Below are 22,397 nucleotides of genomic sequence, written 5' to 3'. Positions count from 1 at the left end.
ACTTTAAATACTGTGGTTTGTGTCATGTCAGTCCTGTGGTTTAAATGCTCATCTCAATGAAGCTCATTTTTAACGAAGTTAATTTTTAATACTGTGTTGAGCTTTAAGCTTTAACTGCCTTAAAATATAACTTCTACATTTCCAGCATCACATTCTATCAGTTAATCCAATGTCTTTTCAGATATTAGTTCATTCTGCTAATTAAATTTACTTAACCAGTACTTAAAGCTTTATCCAGAGCCACTTTCAACTTCAGATTTTCAGAGTTGTCACAATGTAACCCTGCCATCTGCTGGAAAGTATTTAGTAATGTTTTCTGTCGTTAAAATTGGGGTGGGGATGTCTACAAATTTTATGTACTGAAAAGGCCACTTCTACTCTGAAACACAGGCTGATTCCCTGTTGTTCAGTGGAAACATGCACCTGAAATGCACAGATATACATGGAAATGGATCAAATATGTAGTAAAAAAAAATACTTTTCACTCTCAGTCAACATTTTTGCACCAAAAGTTACCAGATCTCTCATCTTCTCCTCCCACTACTTTTTGGGTGGTGTTCCAGGACTAGGGAAGGTGGCTGGCTAGTGAGGTAGGCCTCAGTTCTCTGCACGATCAGAAAGCTTGGGAGCGGGCAGTCAGGTGGTGCATAGCTTCTTTGATGGCTCAGAGATTTTGTGTGTGTGAGTCTGACTTCTAGCTGAGCATTCAGCTGCATGATGACCTCAAGATTACCAGGTTTTCATCTGGAGGGATGAAAGAAGGAAGCATTTGGATAGACCAAGTGTAGTAAACCAGCTGTGCTAGAGGAAATGTGCATACATCAGTGTTACCGCTGAAGATGAATAGATCACGCGGACACAGGTCGAGGTGTGGTGAAAAGAAGAGCAGAGTTTATTTTTCCTCACAGGATTTATAGGTTTATTTCCACGGCCAGGGATTGGATGGTCAGGATAACACTTTCTCACTGCACTGGCCATGAGAGATGCCCATCACAAGACGTGTAACAGAAAGAATGTACGCATATCTATGTTTACAATTACTGTCCTGGGAAAGTCTTTAGAAAACTATGTCAGCAAGCTCAGAAGCTGAGTTTTCAGGGCGACACATCAGTGTTGCCAATCTCTGCTTGCGGTGATGCTGTAGAATAGGCTCTGAGGCTACTTGGTCCTGTTTTTTTTCTTCTCTGTAAGTTACTGGTAGATTGCTGGCATCTGGAAATACTGGGTTTATTAAAAGACAAAGGCTCCTCTTGGTTTGCAGAGTTCCCGATTTTCTTGCCTTGTGCATTTGTGTAGCTGAGGGTTGCAAAGAACTGTGGTTCTGGGAGTCTCTTGCTTCAAAGGCATCAGAGCTGATATCTATCTCTAATGGTCTCTAATTATCACTCCATGCCATGCTTTTTCTGTATCCTTTCTTCCTATACCCTCCCTATACCTTCTTTGTGGGTGAGTTTTGCTTTGGTTGTTTTATAAGACATTATCTCCTCTGAAAGACGGAGAAAGAAAACCCAATTCAAAACAGTAAAGCAAAATTTGCTTCATTAAAGAACTGAAGGAATTAATTAAGTCATCTTGCATTGGTTTGCAAGGACTGGAAGCTTTGTCCCTGTTTAGTGAACTGCTGTGCATTGATTCACAGCCAAAGCTGTCCGTACAGGGGTCTGTACCCCTGAACACAATACAGATGACTTCACCAGCTCAGGTACAGCTGTGTGTGTTGCACAACTCATGTTAACACGTGTTAATGTATGTTCAGACCCAGCAAATAAATCCAACAGCAGCTTCAGCTGTGCGGAGCAGGACACAGTGCTTGGTCAGACTCTTTCCCAGACATCTGAGATTGTGTCACTGGATGTGGCTCTCTGCAGAAGGAGCTAGGTTAGGTGTGCCAGCAATGAGTTATGCCTAGCAGCAACAGGTGTAGCAACCATGACAGCTCTACATTAGCAAGCAGGAGTTTCTGCAGAATGACTTTTCAGTGGAAACAGCTTGCAAATGAAGTATATTAAGTATCTGATTCAGTTTTCATTTTAAGAATAGATTAAAAAGCAAGATACAACAGGTGAGTAATTTTAAAGATTATCGCATAATAGCAATAGCAGAGATGCAATCAAAGTCTCATTAATGCTTTCTTTCCTCTATGTACTAGTTTTCAAAAGAAATTATATTTCTTGGTAGAAGATCTTTCTATTAAGGATGAAATTATGTAACTTTCCCTTTGATAGGAGAAAAGACCAAAATTGTTATCTACTCTCTGTTAAAATTGTCATTTTACAGCTCACCTCCTCACAGAAAGACATTGAATAGGGGTCGTATTACTTTCAGACATCAAGAGAAAAAAATAATTTGTACCAGCACGTTGACTGTATGTTAATAATATTTCAGTTTTACCCTGTTGAAAAAATAATTTATTCCCACCCTATATTAGAAGGGAGGAGATTTGGCACATTCATAGGCTTACTGTGATTTTGTGTAATACTTGCATTTAAGCTCAAAACCATTTTAGTTTTATGGAGGATTGTCTCCTATGCTATAATGGATGGCAAGGTTTCAGAGCCCCAGACACAGGATATCACTTAACTAGACTGAGCTGCAGAAGGTACTGCACCACAGATGGGACTGGTGGGGTCAGACTCTGGCCTTAGCAGAAGAGTCTTTGCAGTAGGCATAAACAAGGGCAGTTTTAGAGGGTGAGGGCACAGGAACTGCTTGAACTGCTCATGATCAGAAGACAAGAAAGAAGGATATTTTGGGTGACTGCTGAGGAAATAAGTTCTAATTTTCTGCTCCACCACTGAGCTAGAACTACTTGTCCTTAGGCTGAGAGACGGGTGGGATGGAGTGGGACAAGTTATTGTGATGTTGCTCTACCCACTTGTAAACACCACGTCTCTTTGTCTCAGTCCACCAAATGGTGTGTATTAGATTATTTTTTCCTTCAGTTACAATGTATCTCTGCATATTAAATAGAAGTGTTTCTTGAACAAAAGAAGGACAATTAGTCATGACTGAATCCCAAAGGGAGCCAAAAATATTCTGGTTTAGCTTCTCCTGTCACATCATCATAGTGTATGTGGCAGTAGTAGGAAAGTCTCTTCCACCTACCCTGCATTTCATACCCTGAAAGAGCAGCTACTGTGTACCCAATTCAGAACACGTTTTTTTTTCGCTTACGTACCTCCTTTTTCTTTTGGTAGGTTTTAAGAGCTTATTAAAACTGCTTCCTTTTCAAAGGACTCAGATATTTATGCACTATAAAACTTCCCTTTTGTCTACAACAGAGGTTGATTTTACTGCCTACTTTATTGTTCCCAAGCCTGCATTAATGAGACACTCTAGGAGAAATCTTAACAGATAGATTGCCTAGAAGGGAGAAAATGGTATCATCTACTAGAATAAATAAACTTGCAAGAAATTCAAAGACTCAAAGACTGCCAAAATATTAAATTTTGCAGAGTTAAGTAGGATTAGTCTTGTTTACAGAAAGCTATGGACTTTTTAGAACAGATAGACTTACAAAACATATTGAAAAACAGGAAGAACAAAGCTGGGCTGTCTGCCCAGCCTTCCACCAGTAACCCTTCCTGCTGTGAAGTGAAATGGCTGCTGTGAATACATTGAACATGGTGAGGAAAGGGTGACCACCATAGCAGAACAAACAGGGTGTATTTGGTGTTTCATATGTGTTCTATAGAATTTTATCCTGTCTCTTGCTTTCATTGGTGCCAAATACCCAAATACTTGTGCTGAGTGGCAATGGGTTGTCTCTCCACTCTGAACAGGGGGATGGTGTCTGCTCTTGCTTACTAGAGAGATGCTCTGGAGGGGACAAATGCTATGGCAGGGGCAGTTCATCCTGAGATGCTCTTTTCCCCATTCCTCATGCACTTAGAAGCCAGGAGCCATCATAGGTAAACCCAGCTGGTGTGAGGCATGTCCAGCTACCTCACAGGTCCAGTCAGGCAAATATATTCAAGATATCCACATCAGGTATTTGGTGGGAGACGTAACTGTGCATTTCAAGGACATAGGTAATTCAAGATAATTGGAACAGCAACAGGAGCATGCAGCTTTCTCTTCACTGCACTTGATATGTGGGTAATTGGTTTTTCTTCACGTTATATATATATATATATATATATATATATATATAGTTCATGTACTGATGACAAATAGTTGTTCAAGATATTTGCAGCTCAGGAGAAATAAAGTGTTTCCACTGTGGGTGTTTATTTTCTGATGAAAAATACATCATTTTGTTTGAGGAGTTTATTTCTGGAGTCCAGAGAACAGCTTAATCACTTTAGAAGGCTAATTTATGAAACTGCTGTAAAATATCATAGTCTATAGAATAACAACATGGGTAAAACACGGCTTATAAAATAAATCAGTATTTAAGAATAAAAATAAATAATTATTTGATAGAATATTTATTATTACAAATGTAGAGAGGAAATGAAGTTGTATTAGAAATAAACAGTGTTCTTATTTTATTTGGAAAATATAAATTGGTGGTAAAATGAATTAACTGTAAAATCTATTGATTTTAAACTCCACTGAGACTTTTAAAATATAAAAATGAAATGAAATGGTTATCACTCAAATGCCATTCATTCTCACAAAACAAACTCAGTTTATCTGAATAGGTTTCCTATTATTTGTTTGATTTTTAAATGGATTATGAAGAAAACTACATTTTCTTTTGAAGTACCTTCTGTGCTGTGAAAGAGATTTAACTTTGTCAACAATTCTTTATGGAATGTAAAGCTAATGCATCAGACTTGCTTAGGTCCTGTGTGGAGTTATGTAGAGGTGCTGCTGTATGGCTTCAGGCTGCTTTCAGATTTTACATGGAGAATATAGAATTCATCATTTTGGGTCTACTTTTTTATATTTCAGGATCTCAGAGTTATATAAAAAGGATATGAAGCCATTGGGTTTATGCAGCCACGTTCTTTGGTTTGACAAACTTTATGGCTGACAAGGAAGTGACACTGCTGAGCAGCCAGTGTATCTTCTTGGGCCGTTTCTTGATGAGCATAATAGACTTATTAAAAGGGGAAAAAAAAAATCATTGTGCACTTTGTTCACACAGAGAGCCAATAATAGTCTTAATTACATGTCCAAGGGGTTGGATGCTCTCAACTCCTGGTCTCTCAGGAGGACATTGTGTATCCTTCATCAAATTGCTTAAAGTGTTTGCTCTGAGATACAACTTTCACACCTCCAACAGGGTGGTTTGTGTATTCATGATTAGGTTACAGGCAGGAGATCTTTGCTGGATATTCTGCTGTTTGCATGTACTATGCAAAATATAATTATTCAGAGTTGTTTTGTTATTCTTGATAGTTGCTGAAGGTAACTTTCTTTGGTGTCAGAGTAAAATTAGATACATAATTTCCATGCATCAATAAATGCAGGTTTCAAAAAGTTCCAGTTTTCAAGAGAATTCTGTTTTGGTCACTTCATACAATTTCTCCCACAGTTTCTCATAGTGTCCTAAAATCCTGCTGTTGAAAATATAGAAAAAAAAACCCAGGCAAAACAAGTGTCATAAAAGAGATGCTGGAGCTGACTTAATCTGAATATCAGCAACAAAGACACTGACCACTAATATCAAGCTGGAATACTGTGCTGGTAAGGAACTTCAGGCAGTAGAGACAGTTTAAAAGCCTCAGGCAAACATTCCATCTTGCTCCCTTCCATGCTGTTCTGCTTGACTTTGAGCCTTCAGTCTCTCAAGTCACAACTGACTTGACTCACTGGTTTAGGATGGCACATGGACTGTCTTTGGCTTCAGGATTAATACTTTAGTGTAGAGACTTGTCTGTGTCAGAAATAACTCTGCTCTGTAATGAACCAAATCGGAATGGGGGAGAAGTGGGCAGCACTTCTACTTGCCTGGGACAGTCTCCAACATCTGTAATCAGGAAACACAACAGTGTCTCTGAAAGCTATCTGGCGAGATACACAAATCATATATGAGTGAGAGATAGATAGTTCAGCTCTGGGGAAAAGCATATGGAAATGCTGAAGTATATCAGGAAAATTGCATTTGTCATGTTGCATTTGCTCCCTTCTCTTGGGCAGATGCATGATTTTGCACTGCACCTTCTGTGCAATGGAACTTGGCACCCAGTGCTCATTCTGTCCTTCTCTTCTCTACCTGCACTGTATGCTTTGCACCAAAACAGCTCAGAGAACTTTGTAATTATAATCTGTATAGGTTGAAGTCTCCAGGCATTAAGAATTATGAATTTACCAGTATAATAAAAATGAATTTGACTGCTTACAGATAATGAAAATAATGGCACATTAGTGAGGGGTTAATGTATGGCTTTTTGTATGGGCCCATTGAGTAGAGAGAAATCTAACCACGTGCTGTTATCTTGCTTTTTGGTACTCAAGCTAGTATTGGACAGTGTAGACAAATCCCTTGTCTGTCTGAGCTGACTGACTGTGTGAATGTCCATGGTCCATTGCTACAGCTGCAACTGCTTAGATCTCCAGTGCCTTGACTTGGCGACTACTGACCACTTTGGTTTGCACACCCTAACATTCCATGGGCTTTCTGACAACAGGCTGAAGGCCACTAGGCATTTTCAGAGTATTTCTTTGACAGTGGAATGGAAGGTTCATGTGTTCTGTAACAGCTGCCTCAACAAAAGTCTTGAGAAAATTACTGGTCAGTAATGGAAAAAAAGGTGTTGCTTTGGTTATTGCATGGATGTCTCTTGCCAATACGCTAGTGAAGGAGGATATACTGCAGACAAAAAAAGTCCTCTAGAGTCCTTTCTGTTAGTTGAAAAGTGATCCATGATGACTGTAGGACTGGGAATGTGTTTTGTTCTGGAAAAATATGCAAGTCAGTGGCTTGATAACAAGTGTAATTGATGTTAGAATAAGAATTAAAGATGGAAAGAAAACTGAGACTATCACCAGAATATCTTCTAGCCTTTAGACCATCTGGGTTTTTCTCCACTCTAAAAAGGTTTTCTTAGTTTCCTTTGGTTTAGTTTTCTATTTTTTTTTTTTTTTTTGCCATAATGGTTGCAAATTGCATAATGTGCACAATTATTCATAAAGAAAAAGTAATAAGTAAATTAATTTTTGGGATTATGAAAACCAACAAGATCCCATCACTTAAAAATCTCTGTGGTTTGGGTAAATATATTTCTCATACTTATGCATCAGGTACAGGCCAGGCATCATTGGGGCTGAAAGAAACTGGTGAAAATACTGTGTTGGAGACATCATTTTTGAACATAAGAGTGTGGTTACATAGATCTTACTGGTTCATGGTGTCCTGTTAATATATTCATGCTTCTTCTAGAGTTTCAACTATTTAAGTGTAGAAACTGTAAAACTGCTAGAAGTTCACACCCTAGTCTTGCTAATCTTGAAAGTGAAAAAGACTGATACAAAGATTCACCCATCCTGGCTATTATACATTCTGGAGGGACAAGCATTTCTCTTTGTAGGCATTGTCCATGTCCATCACATTTAATGGAATTTTATTATATTACATTCCAAGGGAAATGACATACAAATAATGGATCAGATCCAAATCATCATAGTAGCCATGTGATTTCCCATTCACAACCCTTGAAACCTTATTGTCTTCTGAAAGAAAACATCACTCGACTCAGAGCATAAAAAATTCACAATACAGGTAAAAACACTTGCATTTTTTCCTCCTGAGAGGACAGTTTTTACTCACCCCTGTCTCAGTGGCTTCTTCTATAATCAGCTGTTGTGTTTTGAATATTTCCTAAATTGTAATCCTTGAAACCATTCCAGTGGAAGGACAGTTTTTCTCTGCCAAGCAAAAGAAAATATATAAAATCAATATTTTATTGATCCTGCAGGTCTTCAACACTGTCACACTGAAAGTAGCTTCAAAATGGGCAAGATCTCATCTGCAATACAATGGGTATATTACTACAAAAGTTTTTTATACCAATGTTTTATGAGATGACCAAGCAATTCTCTTTTTCTGGAACCTGGGCTAGGTTTCCTTTTGTCAGTCAATGATATTCCAAATCAGTGATGTATGCAGTTCAGCATAACATAATCAATGTTTGTTTTAAAGTAAATGTTTTAAAATAACTGCGAAAGCATATTTATCCTCCATTACTACCAGATGTATACTGGCAGAAAATGCAGAGAAATGCAGTAATGCTCTCTTCATTTGAACTGGTATTAATCATGCTAATTGGACCATTTCCTCTGCAGCATGTGTGTGTGTGTGTAAGCAAGGGAGCATGTGTACACCCTCTGGACACATACTCAGAGTCCAGCAGCTTGGTACATTAGCTCTTTCCATCATTGCATGATGTGATCTGTGCCTGCTGCTAAGTCATTAGATTTGCAACAAATCCTGGTGCTGCTTTGCCTTGTATTTCACTGTTACAGCCTGAAGCTGTAACCCTCTTGAAATCCCCATCCTTCCAGATATCCAGACAGCCTATTTGCAACTGGCACTTTTCAGCAGGGGCCTGCTAATTTAATTTGCTATTGTCAGCTTTTACAGAAGTGGTAGACTGTAGGCTCATTAACAGATCAATTTTTTCATTATCGGCACATGCAGCTGTTTGAATGCTTACTGTTCCTTCATTCTTGTCCATTTTCTGCATATTGTCAAAAAAGTTAAAATGTTTTGTGGAAAGCCCAGCTTCCCAAGTCAATTTTGCATGTTAATTGTGCTTTAAATAAAATAGCATCACAAAAAAATCTTCCTGAGAACATACATGTATTGTGCAATTACCTCTGAAAAAAATATGCTGTGAACATAAATCTAAACTGCAGAGTTGCTTATTGCAGTTAGAAATCTTTCTAAATTACTTTAATATTTATTGCAGTTCTTAAAAGGAATATCCAGCAGTTTTAGCAACAAATAGCTTGCATAACTTTTTTTTACTCCACAGTTAGTGAGCACCTCTATAGTTTATCAGGTGAAAAAATATTTCCCTAAAGGAAATAAACCCACTTTAGTCTTTACTACTTTACTACTTATAAAGCTCATAGTCTGCAAACCAGCAGACTATTGCCTTAGCTGTACACTTGAGACACTTCTTATCACACAGAACAACTCTGAGTCAAGCAGCTGTTGGCACCAAGGCAGCAGGACAGGCACAAAACTTATTCACTGCATGAGCTGCTAGGGTTCTGAGTTACTGGTGATTTTCTCTGCCAAAAACCATAATCTGGATTTGAAAAGAAAATAAATGTCTAATTAGTTCATGTTTCATGCTTTATGTGAAAGCCATGACTTACCTACAGAGAGGTGAATACAGCAGAGTGCAGCCACTTCCCATCATCCGAGTGGCTCTGAAGTTTGTTCCCTTCAGTTTTTGCTCTCTCTGAGAGGCTTCTGCTGTCTGCAATGTTTTACTTCCTCACTAGGCTAAGAGACAGCAGGACAACCCTTGGCAGAGCTGAGGGTGATTTTGCCTTCAGATCCCCGTGACGTTCCTGCTGCAGATGAGTCGCCAGCTTTGTGAGCACTGCAGACTGATTTTACCTGCCTGGGTTTACATGCCTGGCTCCTGCCTGCAGACTTCTCTGAGAGCTTCTGGTAAAACTGCAGGTTTCACTTACAGTCTGTCACAGCCTGGGTTACTGAGGCTGTCTGCTCTTTGCCTCTGACTAGTCCAAGTTTTCCTGTGAGGAGTTTACTGAAGATGCATGGCAGGGTGTCCCTTTCAGGATGGGCTCTCAGCTGAAATCTCCCTAACTCTCATGTTCAGAAAGGTGTGAAAATTGTCCTGGAGTTTATCTGTGTGTAGTCCTTAGCGTCTGCCTCTTCTGTACTGTCCTTCTGTTCTTCTAGAGTGACCTTGTGCTCCAGGTGAAGGGGGGCTTCTCTGTCAGGCTGATTTCTGGCAGCCTGGTGAGGTGTTACTGTGAGTGTGACCTATAAGTTTAAACCCAGTGATGATCATGCTAATTTAAACCTTTTAAGTTTGGCTCCACATGTGTCTAAGTATTCACATGCAAACTCATTTCCAAAGACAGGCAGAGGCTGCATCACCTCTCTCATTTGATTATGTGGCTCACTGCTGCTGCTAACAGATTACATTTTCAGCTATTACCAATTGCTCTTAGATATAATTTAGTCTTGTTAGATGTAGGAAGAAAATAAAACAAAATAGGTCAATTTGTCATCAGATCATAATAGACTTGCCCCATAAAATCTTTCTGATTATTACTTTTAAGTTAGAATACCTTCTGAAGCTATAATGTAAATGGAAATGTGGCATCCAGAGTAATATGAGACAGTACATGTGCACAGCAGACATTGTCTCATTTCTAAAACATCATTCTATCCCTACTGCAAGAAAAATAAGTTAATTTCATAGAAATTCAAATAAAATCTCTTATTCTTGTCAACCTCTGAGCATTTTAATGTGTTTGAATTTCTCTTGGCACTGCTTCTGCCTTAATAAAAGACTCAGTTTTCAGCAAGACAGGCAGATATGAAAGGCTGGTGCTCATGCTTGTGTATTTTCTTACAAATTAAAGTTATGTAACCTTCTGGAAGTAAGCAGTTATGCATGGAACTAGAGGTCGTTTGTGTAAATTTATGAAGTCATATAATAATTAACAGGGCCTGTTGAACTAAGCTGGAAGTTGGTGTGAGCCAGTGTTATTGGGAAATAAACTGAGATGGAAGGTTAGATCACTGAATAACATAAACACTGGGTGGATAAAATAGGGTTAGACCTCCAGACATAAAAGGAAAATGGCAAAGCTTGAGTTCATCACAGGTTACTGGGGAAGCTTTTCAGAGTTCAGGCAAAAAGCTGATCCTAAAGCAGTTTTTAGGTTATGAACAGCTTTGGCTGGGATGAAGGTGAAAAGCTACACTGAGTAAAACCACGATTTATGTAAACCTACAAATAAATTCAAACTCCATCATAAAGCTACTTCTAATTTTTATCTGGCCTGGAAGAAAAAAGGGGCAAAAACCCTCTCTGGGGAAAAGAAGTGGGGTAAAAAGGCTGGAGCTTGAGCTGGGGCTTGAATTCGTATAGCTCCAGGGCAAAGGAGAGTGTCTGCAATGGAGACAGAGATAGACTTCTGTCAGGTCAGTGGCAGGCAAGGACATCTCACTGTGAAAAGGCAGAGGTTAATTTGGGATTTAGTCAATGCTAAGGCCATGACTTGTTTCACATTGACTTAAGGAATTATTCCACATTTGGCTTCTGAGCCACTTTTTGCGCTGGGGCTTAACTGCAAGGCTGGGGAAAAGATCAGTCAGTGTTGGGGTAGAAGCTGGGATTTGCCATTGCCAGTGCCAGTAAATGCTGCTGACAAGCTGGTTACACAGAGCTGCCCAGGCTGCACTGGGTGTCTGTGCCAGTTTGTGCTCCTGTGATGTTCCTACACGTGGAGCTGGATGGTCTCACTAATTTAGGGGAAGAGCTAGGCTTGTACTTAAGAGTGAGTTTGCTTAAGTAAGTGTGGAAAAACTCAGATGCCAGCCTGTTCTAACTTGTGTGGACTGTCTGTGCATAGATATATAAATAAAAGTTAGAAATTATGTGTATTTTTCAGGAGGCTGAAAATCTTCAGGTAAAACATTCTTCAAATATAATCTTTTTGGAACAAATATAATCTTGCTTGGGACTTGGCAAATATAGCAGCAGCATCGCAGATGCTACCAATGTGTACTGAGCACACTGACCTTTCAGCAGCTTCCCTGTGTGTAAGCATTGTATCTTTCTGGGCCCTGGGGAATTGCGGGATTCTGAAAGCAAACTCAAGTAAAACTATAAAAAAATCCATGCTCTTGATTTCAAAGAACAGCAAAACACATGAGTCAGTCACAGGGACATAATCCCTTACTACCCTCCTTGTCATGCCCAGCCATGATTTCATTGGAAATCAATTTTAAGTGCTATCCTAGATGGGGCTTCTTCTGAGTACTTTTTTCACAAATCATTTGATTTTTTTTTCATGAAAGCTTTAAAAAAAGAACGAAGTTGGTGGTTGATGGTAGCTGATGAGTTAATTGAATACCTGGCTTTGAGGGGAAGTAAAAAAGTGTAGCTGGCTATTACCTGGTCACTGCTGCTTGCATCTGCTGATGGAGCTGCACACCTCTGGGAAATAGCTGTTTCTCACAGTGTTATTTAAATAGAATAAATAAAATAAAAGATACTGTAAAATTCTGTTGTAATTTACATGTGTTCTGTAAGTGTAATTCAGGGTAGACTTCAGTTTGAAAGCACCACTCTTATTACATGGCAGAGGAAGATCTCATGGCTGAATCACTAAACTGGAAGTCAGATCCAGGTTTTCATCTTTGTTGCAGACTTCTTCAGGAACTTTGGACAACTCACTATGTTTGTGTCTCAATGTTCCAAACTACAGAAAAAAAATATTTACACTTTGACATAAATATAACATTTTTTTGAAGAGGATCTTAGAATAAAATGTTTTTTTCTGGGTAGCTAACATGTTGCATTTATCTGGGCTTGACGGCTATGGCATGGGATAGTTTACTTTCTTACCTGAAAATAGATACTTTACTTTTGCTCTGATGTTGTGGTGACATAAAGAAAAAGCATCAAAAACAATATGTATAATCTGCAGCAGTATATATTAGGCTGTGATTTTGCTTCATTAGAATCTGTTAGCTAGATTTCATCATGGTTTTGGGAAGTTGATGAGTCACTGCACTTGTGATGAGTGGATCTTTGTGGGTTAAATGACTGTCTCCTATTTCATCATATGCACATTGCACATAATGTGGAGTAGCTCTGCCTTAATTTGCTTTATCACTGATCATTACAGATAAAAATTAAGGAAGACGTTAAGAAGGAGTTTTCATGCACATGGAGTGTAAGACTGAGAGGGGATATCGGTTTAATACTTGCTTTTAATAAATAATATAAAGCCAGCTTGCTAAGGACAAGCCCCAAAGAAATCACAGATCTAAGATTTGCTTTTTTAAAGACAATCAGTAAGAGGCCATTCTGTGGTCACTCATAGGTGAATTGAGAAAGAGCAGTGCTTGGTTCCTCAAGGACTTGGAAAGGAGAAGGACTATTGAAATCAGCCACTGTACTTTGAAGCTTCACAAAGAGCACACTGCTCAGGAGCACTGTGCAAGGGAGAGAAGGAAGATGTTCTCAGACCTGTGTAATGAAGTACTACATCTCCACTGATCTCAATGTGTAACTAGAGCTTTATACAGCACATGGAGTTCCAGCTTTTAAACAATTTTTCAACAAGACTCTTGAGGACTTGAGGCTCTTTGCTCATTTGAACAGTACAGAAATCTTGAGCATATTCTGGAAGTTGATAGTATTAGAAAACATTTTTAAGTTGTGCTTGTCCAGCAGAGATGCTTTTGGAAAAAAAATTAAACACAACTTCTTTACCATTAATATTCATGGAGAGAAAAGAGAGCATCTTAGCATTTTAATATTCTTTTAAAAATTGACCAGATGGCACAAAAATAGCCTGGATAGCTTTTCTGGGATAGTGTTAGGAGTCAGCATGTTTGATTTCATATCTTTGTGGATGGCCAGTTGAAGCATTGAAGAACTTCACCATGCTGAACTAATTTTTGTGGGAACAGAGCTCCAGAGAAACTGAGCTTTAAGGTGAAGAGGTGATCAGAAGGATGGAGCACCTCTCCTGTGAAGAAAGACTCAGTGTCGAGTTGTTCAGGCTGGAGAGGAGAAGCCTCCAGGGAAACCTTGAAGCCGCCTCCCAGTACCTGAAGGGGGCCTGCAAGAGAGCTGGATAGGGACATTTTACAAGGTCATGGAGTGGCAGGACATGGGAAAAAGGCTTCAAACTGCAAGAGAGTAGGTTTAGAAACAAAATTAGGAAAAAAATCTTTATTGTGAGGGTGGTAAGGCACCGGGGACAGGTTGCCCAGAAAAGTTGAGGTTCCCCCATCCCTGGAAGTGTTCAAAGCCAGGTTGAGGCTCTGAACAACTTGGTCTAGTGGAAAGTGCTCCTGCCAAAGCAGGGGGGTTGGAACCAGATGATTGTGAAGGTCCCTTCCAACCCAAAGCATTCAATGATTCTATGATATATATAATTGAATACATTTCATTCTTGCTTTAGTATAAGACAGTTTAGTAAGCTCAGATTTGACCAGTGGTGAATGCCACCCTGGGTCAGTCACCTCTAACTACCAAAATATGTTTAAAGCAAAGGATTATTTCAATATGTTTTACTATTTGCATGTTTTAACGGGGCAGATGAAAATACATTGCTCGTTTTGAAAGAAAAATTGTATGTGACAGGAATACTAAAAACCAGAAGCAAGTACTTACCTATTCCTACTGAAGAATACAATTTGGGTCAACCTCTGTCATAAGGAAATCAAAGTCATGCAAGCAAAAAAGGAAAATGTATTTATAAAGTAGCTATATTCTACATTTTCTTCATTCCACCAAAGTGTACTGACAGACATTGTGTGACCTGTGACTGTGCAACAAGAACAAGTGGAATTAAATTGTATTCCTCCTGGAGCTGTTTTATTCCTTTCATCATACAGGCACTAGGAAAACTAAGGAATGGTTATGAGCAGGTGAACTGGAGGGTTTTCAAATAACTTCACATGCAGAACCTGTATTTTTCTCTCTAAGTTATATTCTAATTAAATTCCCTGTAGGAGGGACAGAAAATAAACTGAAGTCAAAGTTACATTACAAAGTTGTCTTTGACAAAAGGTGCCTTTCATTTACACAGACTTATCACTGTGAGTTTTCTGTGACTCAGCAAATTGTGGGGTTTGGCTGTCAGAATTAAATAGTCTCTTGTGGCACAATGCCAGAGTTCAGTGTGCTTTCACTTAGTGTTATCAGAAACTGAAAGTCAATAAAATTTATAGAAGCAAAATTTTCTAGCGTGTCCATGACCTTGCTGGAGAAAGTTGTGCATTCAGCAGTGCCAGCTACTGTCTCTCAGTGTTCAGAGGTTGTCTTCACTGTGGTTTGTGTCTAGAGTTTTGTACAGGAGGAAAAGAATGAATTTTCATGAAATTTTAAATTCCAGTCTTATGATGTGGTACAATTTACCAATAATAATACAAAATAATACAACTATAATACAAAATAATACAACTAGATTATGCATTATAGACTGACCATATACTGAAATGGTCTCTCCATCTTGCTTTATCAAGAACTGCAAGGCAGTAGCTCTCCATAAGAATTTCAAAAAGGTAAAATTTTAATTTCTGCAACACTCATAGTGCTGAAATCTGGTTTATTTTCTGGACATCCTGTGTATTTCTTTCTATCTGGCATAAGTTTCATCATGTTATTATGAGCCCAGTCCTTAAGTTCATGAAGGCATTTGCTAACTTTTCTGAAAATATTCTAGAGAATTAAAACTGGAACTTAAATTTGTATTCATTGGTTTCACAGCCCAGAGAGTGCATATTTTTTCACTTCAACAGTCTAATGAAATAGATCCCATGTGGCCTCACTTCAGACTTCATGACATTGGCTATGTCTCAGTGATGGGGTTTCTAAAGTTTCACATTGCCTGGATGCTCTGTGCTCCCAGTGTTCGGTTATTTTCTTTCTCAATAGGATATTTTCTCTCTTGTTAACAGGACAACTGCTCCTTTGTTTTCAATAAACCTGATACATCACTCACAAATTGTCAAAAAGTATCCTATCTGCTGATGCTATAGAAATACTGCAGTGGATGCTAGTGTTCTACTCCCTGTTCTGGAACCTCTCCCATAAAGTGTTTAATTATGTTTTCTCTTTACATGATTACCATCACTCTTATCTCGATCATTTTTCCTGGCTGCTTCACCTGTCTGTATAAACTAGATAGCAAAGTGGTGTAATCCTTGGGCTGGAAACAGAGATATGTGCTGATAAAGGACCATTTATTTTGTAAATTTTAATCCCGGGTCCTGAAATGCATGCTGGTTAAAAATTCATACTGTTAGATATTAACAGATACTTACCAGAGCTTAGCATCAAAAATCAGACAAAGACAAGGATAAAAAAAAATGTGGCAGCTGCTTATAAATTCACTTGAAAAGCCCCTGGGATAAGGTGATCCTTCAAGTAGGTCAGCGCATAGCTTCAGTGAATAATAAAGGCAATAAATACATGTGTATAAAACCACCTTCCTGAAGTCATAGCTGTTTCAGCAACTGACTTATTACCAACTCAAACCAAAGCAAACCAGGCCTGGTTTGATGCTATCTTGTGAAGAAAATAAAATCTTATTTTGCTGGTAAGACCAAGTGGGCCCTAAAATACAATATAAATGCAAACACCTTCTCCTGAAAACCATTATCAGGTGAATCTGTTCACTCGGGGCAGTTCATATTCAGCAGTACTATGCCATGATTATTTTTACTTTGACTTTTATGTGCCTGTGCTGGTTTTGGCAATGGAAAATCAAAATTTTATGTAGTAATACAAACCCATCAGCTACCTACATGCTGCAGGAAGCCTCTTTTCACATATTAAAGTTTGGAATAATGGTACTCAAGCAAGAAACATCATTATTACTGCTTAATAATTTGAATGCTGATATCTCATTTAGTGATCTTGTCTACAGTTTGAGAGGTTGGCCAGCAGTTCAGCAAAACTCTACCTAAAGACTTGCTAAAATATTTTATCTTTCCACTTCTTCACTGGAATGGTGAATGACACTCTAGTTTGAGACCACTCATTGCTTTCTAGCCCAATTTGTCTTTTCATATGAACACACTGAGGTTCTACATATTCATGCTCTTCTAACACAGTGGACCATATTCTAACCATGTGGACCATATTCTTAATGTTGAAAAGACTTAACATAAAAAGATTTTCTCCTTTAAAATTTTCCTTTACTAGCAAAATATTGTTTCTATATGTTCTGCTTTTGACAGCACTGTAACCCTGCTGCAGTTTAACCTCATGCAAGAAAGTGAAGTTGGAATATGTGGAAAAGAAGAGCATGTTGGTATGCATCTGTGTGAAAGTGCCAAGATATTCTCTTAAGATCTGCATTCATAGAACTGTGCTGATAATCAGAAAGTTGGGATAAGCTAAAAGGCCCAATTTTATTTTTAATTAATCTCAGCTAGGTAGAAAAGTGAACTCTTTAGGCCTGGTGTAAACAGGTACCCTTAGTTGCAAAGATGAGAGTTTGAGTGTATGAGCTTACCAGTGTGGCTAGAATATAGTTGTGGCATGAGAAGGATATCACAGAGTGCTGGGAACCACAGCTGTCTGCACACTGTGGAGTTATTTCCTCATCACTATTCTGGAGCAGAGCTTACCCAGGAGGAAAAATAGCAGATGTATCAGGTCCTCAGCTTCCACTAACAGAAATATTGGTGCTTAAAGCATGAAGGGAAAAATAAAATTATGAGTGAGTTGTATTCACACCAAAGCTACTATTACCTGCTGTCATTAATGAAGAAAAAAAAATGACATGAATTTCTAAAAACTTCCACTAGGCTGCAACTAACACACATCTCTAGCAGGAGATCCAGCATGACTTGAAACAACTAGAATGTAAGGTCATGAAAAGAACTTTAAAAGATGAGATTCTTTTCACAGAGCTTTAGTCTCACAGACTAAAATAAAGTCCTCTATACTGAAGTGAGTCACTGGCTACAGAAGGAAAAATGACCCTTAGTAATACAATTCATTTGACCCAATTTTAAACCTCAGCTAGAGAAAAAAATTAATTATATCAACCAATGTGAATAATTCAGATGAAGATATGTACATTGTGGCCTTCATAAATTGATATTTTTGTAGATGAGTTCCCAGAGCCACATCTAGTAAATAAGCCAGTTTAAAAAGCTTTGTAAATATTAATAACCCCTCATAATTACTGTGATGAGGGGTACTATATTGATGGGTTTTCTCCATTTCCTGCCTTATGCTTCAAACTGAATTGAAATGAAAACACAGGACCAGTTCTTGCAATAGCTCCAGTCTGGGAGATGTTTTTAGGAAGCGTTTATGGAAGGATCTACAAACGTCAGGCACTGTGATTCAGTGACAACTCTGATGCTCTGCCATAGTAAGACTTTTAAGGCAAATGTGACTTCAAAATCAGTCTGCCTAAGCATGTGAGAACCACTGTGGCAGGTTAGAAACATGTACTATCCAGCTGCCTTATTTAGCACAGGATTACCTAAATGCATGTCACAGTTTCTGGGTCAGACCAGTGCAGTACAGGAGGCTGGGGCAGTATGGGAGCCTGGGTCAGCAGGTTATCCTTCCTGGCCTCTGTCGCCTTGCTGGGGAGAGATGGGGCAATTGCCTTGAGTGCAACTAGAGTGACCCAGAGCAATGAAGCCTCCTGATCTAGATACACCTCTCTTTCTCCACTGCCCTCAGAGTGATTGGAGAGATCACCCTCCTAGCATGGAAGTGATACAAGGGCTACTAATTTAGATTCTTAAAGATGAGATGTATACTCTAATCTTCTCTTCTTCACTCTCCCAAATACTAGGAAATTCACAAAATAATTTTTACCTCTTTGAATCATAAAAGATAAAATGGATAATATTCCTCTTTTCATCCATGAAAAAGATAATCTCACATGAATTTGCATTCTTTGTCACGTTCTACTATGTAATTTGATGATGTAAGTACCTGGAAATGTCAATAGCATCATTGTATAACAAAGTCCTTTACAAAGGATGTTAGCTATCATTATCACCATGGAGATATAGAGACTAAAGGGTCTCATTTGAAATTACTCAGAAAGGAGCAGGAAATCCAGGTAAAACCCTTTTAGAATCCTCTGCCCATGTGGTGACACCATCAGGATTTTTTTCTCTTTGGTACATAACCAACATGTTGTTCCAATGCTGCTGTTCAGTACATCTGTATTCAAGTGCAGTTGCAATGTGGAAATGAGACATTGTGTATAGACTGCATGACAATGTAGCCAGTGCCCTGGGCTGAGCGCAAGACTGGAAAAAATACGTGACCTTAAGAAAAGCTTGAATTTAGCAGTAAACTGACTCAGTGCCTATGCATGAATTGCAAATTGCTCTATAGCTTGGCCCTAGTTTTTAATTCTCACTGTCACTCACTTCCTACACAATATAAGTCTTAGCTGAACAGTCCTTGCTAAATCAGAGACAACATAAACATATGTATTGTCGTATTAGTTAAGACCAATTTTCTTTTGTCCAGTGTAATCTGTCTGTCAATGGCCAAAGCAATGGAATAAAAAATGGGGAACTATTTAGCGATCCTTTGATATCCTTTCCCATTCAGGCAATCATTGGATTAGTAAATCCTGGTGTGGACCACACAGATCATTGTGTTCAAAAGTCTTTCATGGTCCTGTTCCAAATCATTGTGTTTAATCCCCTTTTCAGATCCATTTATATATTTGGCCTACATAAAATCCTGTGTAATGTTAAGGTACAAGAGCAACGCTTTGTTGTGAGTTTCAGTTTTTGGCAGGGGTAAAACATTTGTGTAGCTCATTTATCACAGCATATTGTATTTCCTGTGGTCTGTGAAGCTGCTACTGGAAGCAAGCTGTGAATCTATTGAATGCCTAGTTTAGAGACAAAGATGTTAGCAAAGCTATTAGAAGAATTCTGTTACAGCCTGGGGAACAAACAGAGTAAGCCAAATTTTCTATGAGATTCTTCAAAGTGCCAGTAGTTTCATAGTGATATATGGTTGTTTTAGCCTGATGTTCATTATCCTTAATATACAATTTGATACAAATTTTAGAGAAGTAAAATATTTTTGTCCCTTGACAAAGAAGGGCATTTCACAATCAGAAAGTGGGGTTAGAACCATGAACGACTATTTGAACCATTAGAGCCATATCTAACAGAGCAAGTCTCAACAATTCTGTGTGTGGCTCTGGGGAAGATTTCTACTTGTCCTTTGTCACTAGCCTTTTCTTACAAAATTTGTCCTACTCTCCTTTCCTCCTCTGCTACTGAACTTAGCTCAAGTGTTATCCTCCTTACTTCACTTGTCCTGAGCATCACTGATGTTTTATTTTAAACAGCAAAAGAGAGGTCAGTGCACACTATTAATCAGTTTGTAAATATAATTTCCAGTCTTACTAGACTTCAGATGCAACGTGTGGGTGTATGCGTAGTCACAGCATTGCAACATTTCATTCAGAAAACTTACAAGAATGTGTCAAAGATTTCCTCATGTCTTTACAGTTTTGAATCACGAAACATTTTATATGGCATTTATCAAAACCATGTAATGGTCTTAGGAATTTTAGTTCTGCTTTAAAAACTAACTTGGTCATTCAAGAGTATAATATAAAAAAAAAAAAAATAAAAAAATTGGTAGGACTTCACCTTCCTAAATACTTTACCCACTCTGAAAATCAGTTTACCTTTTAGAAACAGTGAGGGGATTGTATGAACTTTTTACCCCATCCCACCTTCATGGCTTTGGTACTACAGACAAGGAGCTCCAAATTAGTTTCCTGAATGCCACTTTTACAAAGTAGCCCAACACCTGAATTGCCAGGATTCAAAACAAGGCGGATCCAATGGCCTGACATCAGATGTCTATGTTGTTTATGATTATATGATAATCATAAAAGGCTAAAATGTGATTTCCTTATTTTTGACACCAGACAGCAAAGAGTGATTTGCCAATACAGAAACTATTTCCACTGATGTCTTTCCTGTTCACTGTTTTATCAACTTTACAAAACCTTCCTGTCTTAAAGGGAAATATCTTTACCCTGATTAGGGTAGATTTTGAGGAGATTTATGGAAAATCTTTCGAAAACTCTTTAATTAGGAGTGCAGCTCCAGACTTTTGAAATACATCCTTTTTATCCCTTACCTTTGGCTTTAGGGAAATAGCTGAATTAGCACAGGTGACATGACTGGAGAGAGTGCCATGTGATGAAGGGCTCTTTAATCCAACAGATTATTCTGGTGGGTCTTCCATCATTTCAAGTCTTAAAACCAAGATAGGATATCCTTCTCAGAGGTAATGAAAATGCATGACCTTCATTAAAAAGCTGAGGATGATTTCCTTGAGCTTTGAAACTCATGAGCCCCCGGAATTCTTGTTAACAGTAAACACCACTTGCCAGCATGACTGATATCCACAGAGTTTCAACCATCTGTGCATGTTGCTTTTTAAAAGTTCTCTCTTCACATCTATTTTGTGGGAATTAATCTAACATCTATGGCTTATCACATACACTAGGGTAATAAGCAAGAATAGCTAAATAAAAAGAAATAAAAAGATACATGAGAAAATGAGAAACATTATGCTAATTATGAGGCAGAAAGAAATAAAATATTTATTCATTTGGCATAACTGCTGTTACTTGAAGATATAGGCATTATTATATTCCAGATGGTTACCCTTCTGAGTTACATCTCTCTAAAGTTACTGCTGGTCTCCTAATGTGATCCTGGCTGCTTTAAATGGAAAAGTGTTCAGGTCAGACTTGCCACCAGCCAGATATTAGTTATTGATGGGATTATGTATCATGTGACCTACAACAAACGCAGATAATAAGGTAATAGCATATCTGTAAAGGATAAAAAGAGACATGGTGGCAATTGTAAGAAAATAATTGGCTTCAATTACTGAAAAATTATGTCACCTGGAGACTCTGTGGATTAGAAACATCCTTAAAAAGAGCTGAATAAAGAAATCCAGAAAAAAAAAAAAGCAGATGCAAAAATTAAGGTTAATACAGTATCTGTAAAAATCAAGGCTGTTCTCTATTAGTTTGAGGTTTTGATAAAGTATCTTCTTTCTTAGGCATTACTAAAAAAAAATCTTTTAGCTGTTTGCTTTTATGTGAGTGGGTTGCCTATAATGTTTATAATTTATCTGTAGACAGATTTGTTAACATCTCAATATTAATTCTCAGAAAGAATCAGCAAGACCCCTATTCTTATCCCCTTGTGACTTCTGTGCTTTTCAGGGTTGCACAATAGCTTCCATAATCATTAGGAGAAAAGTGAGGTACAGCATGGTATTCCTGGGAACAGTATTAAAAGAATGAAAGTGCATGTTTCTTTGCATTTTTATTCAGAGTGATTACAGCTCAAACATTGCAACTGTTCTATTCCCATATAAGACTGTTTAGAGTGGGCTGCTCAAAACCTGTTATTAAACAGCAAAGAAAACAAGACAGATTAGGATGTGCACAGCACATCTCAATTGAGTTCTTTTACATATTTGCCTCAGTGGGTCACAGTCCAGATTGCAAAGGCAGGACCAAGAGAACTGCAGATCTGTAAGTCACAAGATTTTAAAATACAAGTATACTTCTAAAAATGCAAATACAATTTATAAGTGTCCAGAGTTAGCGCAGAATTTCTAGGTGGTTTTCATCTGCCAAAAGCATGAAAATGCTGTTGAACCAGAGTGCAGGTACAAGAGAATGGGCAGCTGAATGCTCACTCACAAGTAAGACTC

At 38.2% G+C, this 22,397-nt stretch overlaps 1 long non-coding RNA gene across 6 annotated transcripts in view; it reads left to right on the top strand.

Annotated features, from left to right (window-relative positions):
- LOC111927909 (uncharacterized) overlaps positions 1-22,397 on the top strand; it is a 351,859-nt gene that overhangs the window by 85,209 nt on the left and 244,253 nt on the right. The window lies entirely within an intron of this gene.

Source organism: Cyanistes caeruleus, chromosome 5 (assembly GCF_971803275.1).
Source record: "Cyanistes caeruleus chromosome 5, bCyaCae1.hap1.1, whole genome shotgun sequence".
Classification (NCBI taxonomy): domain Eukaryota; kingdom Metazoa; phylum Chordata; class Aves; order Passeriformes; family Paridae; genus Cyanistes; species Cyanistes caeruleus.
This window is presented reverse-complemented; position numbering and strand designations above follow the sequence as displayed.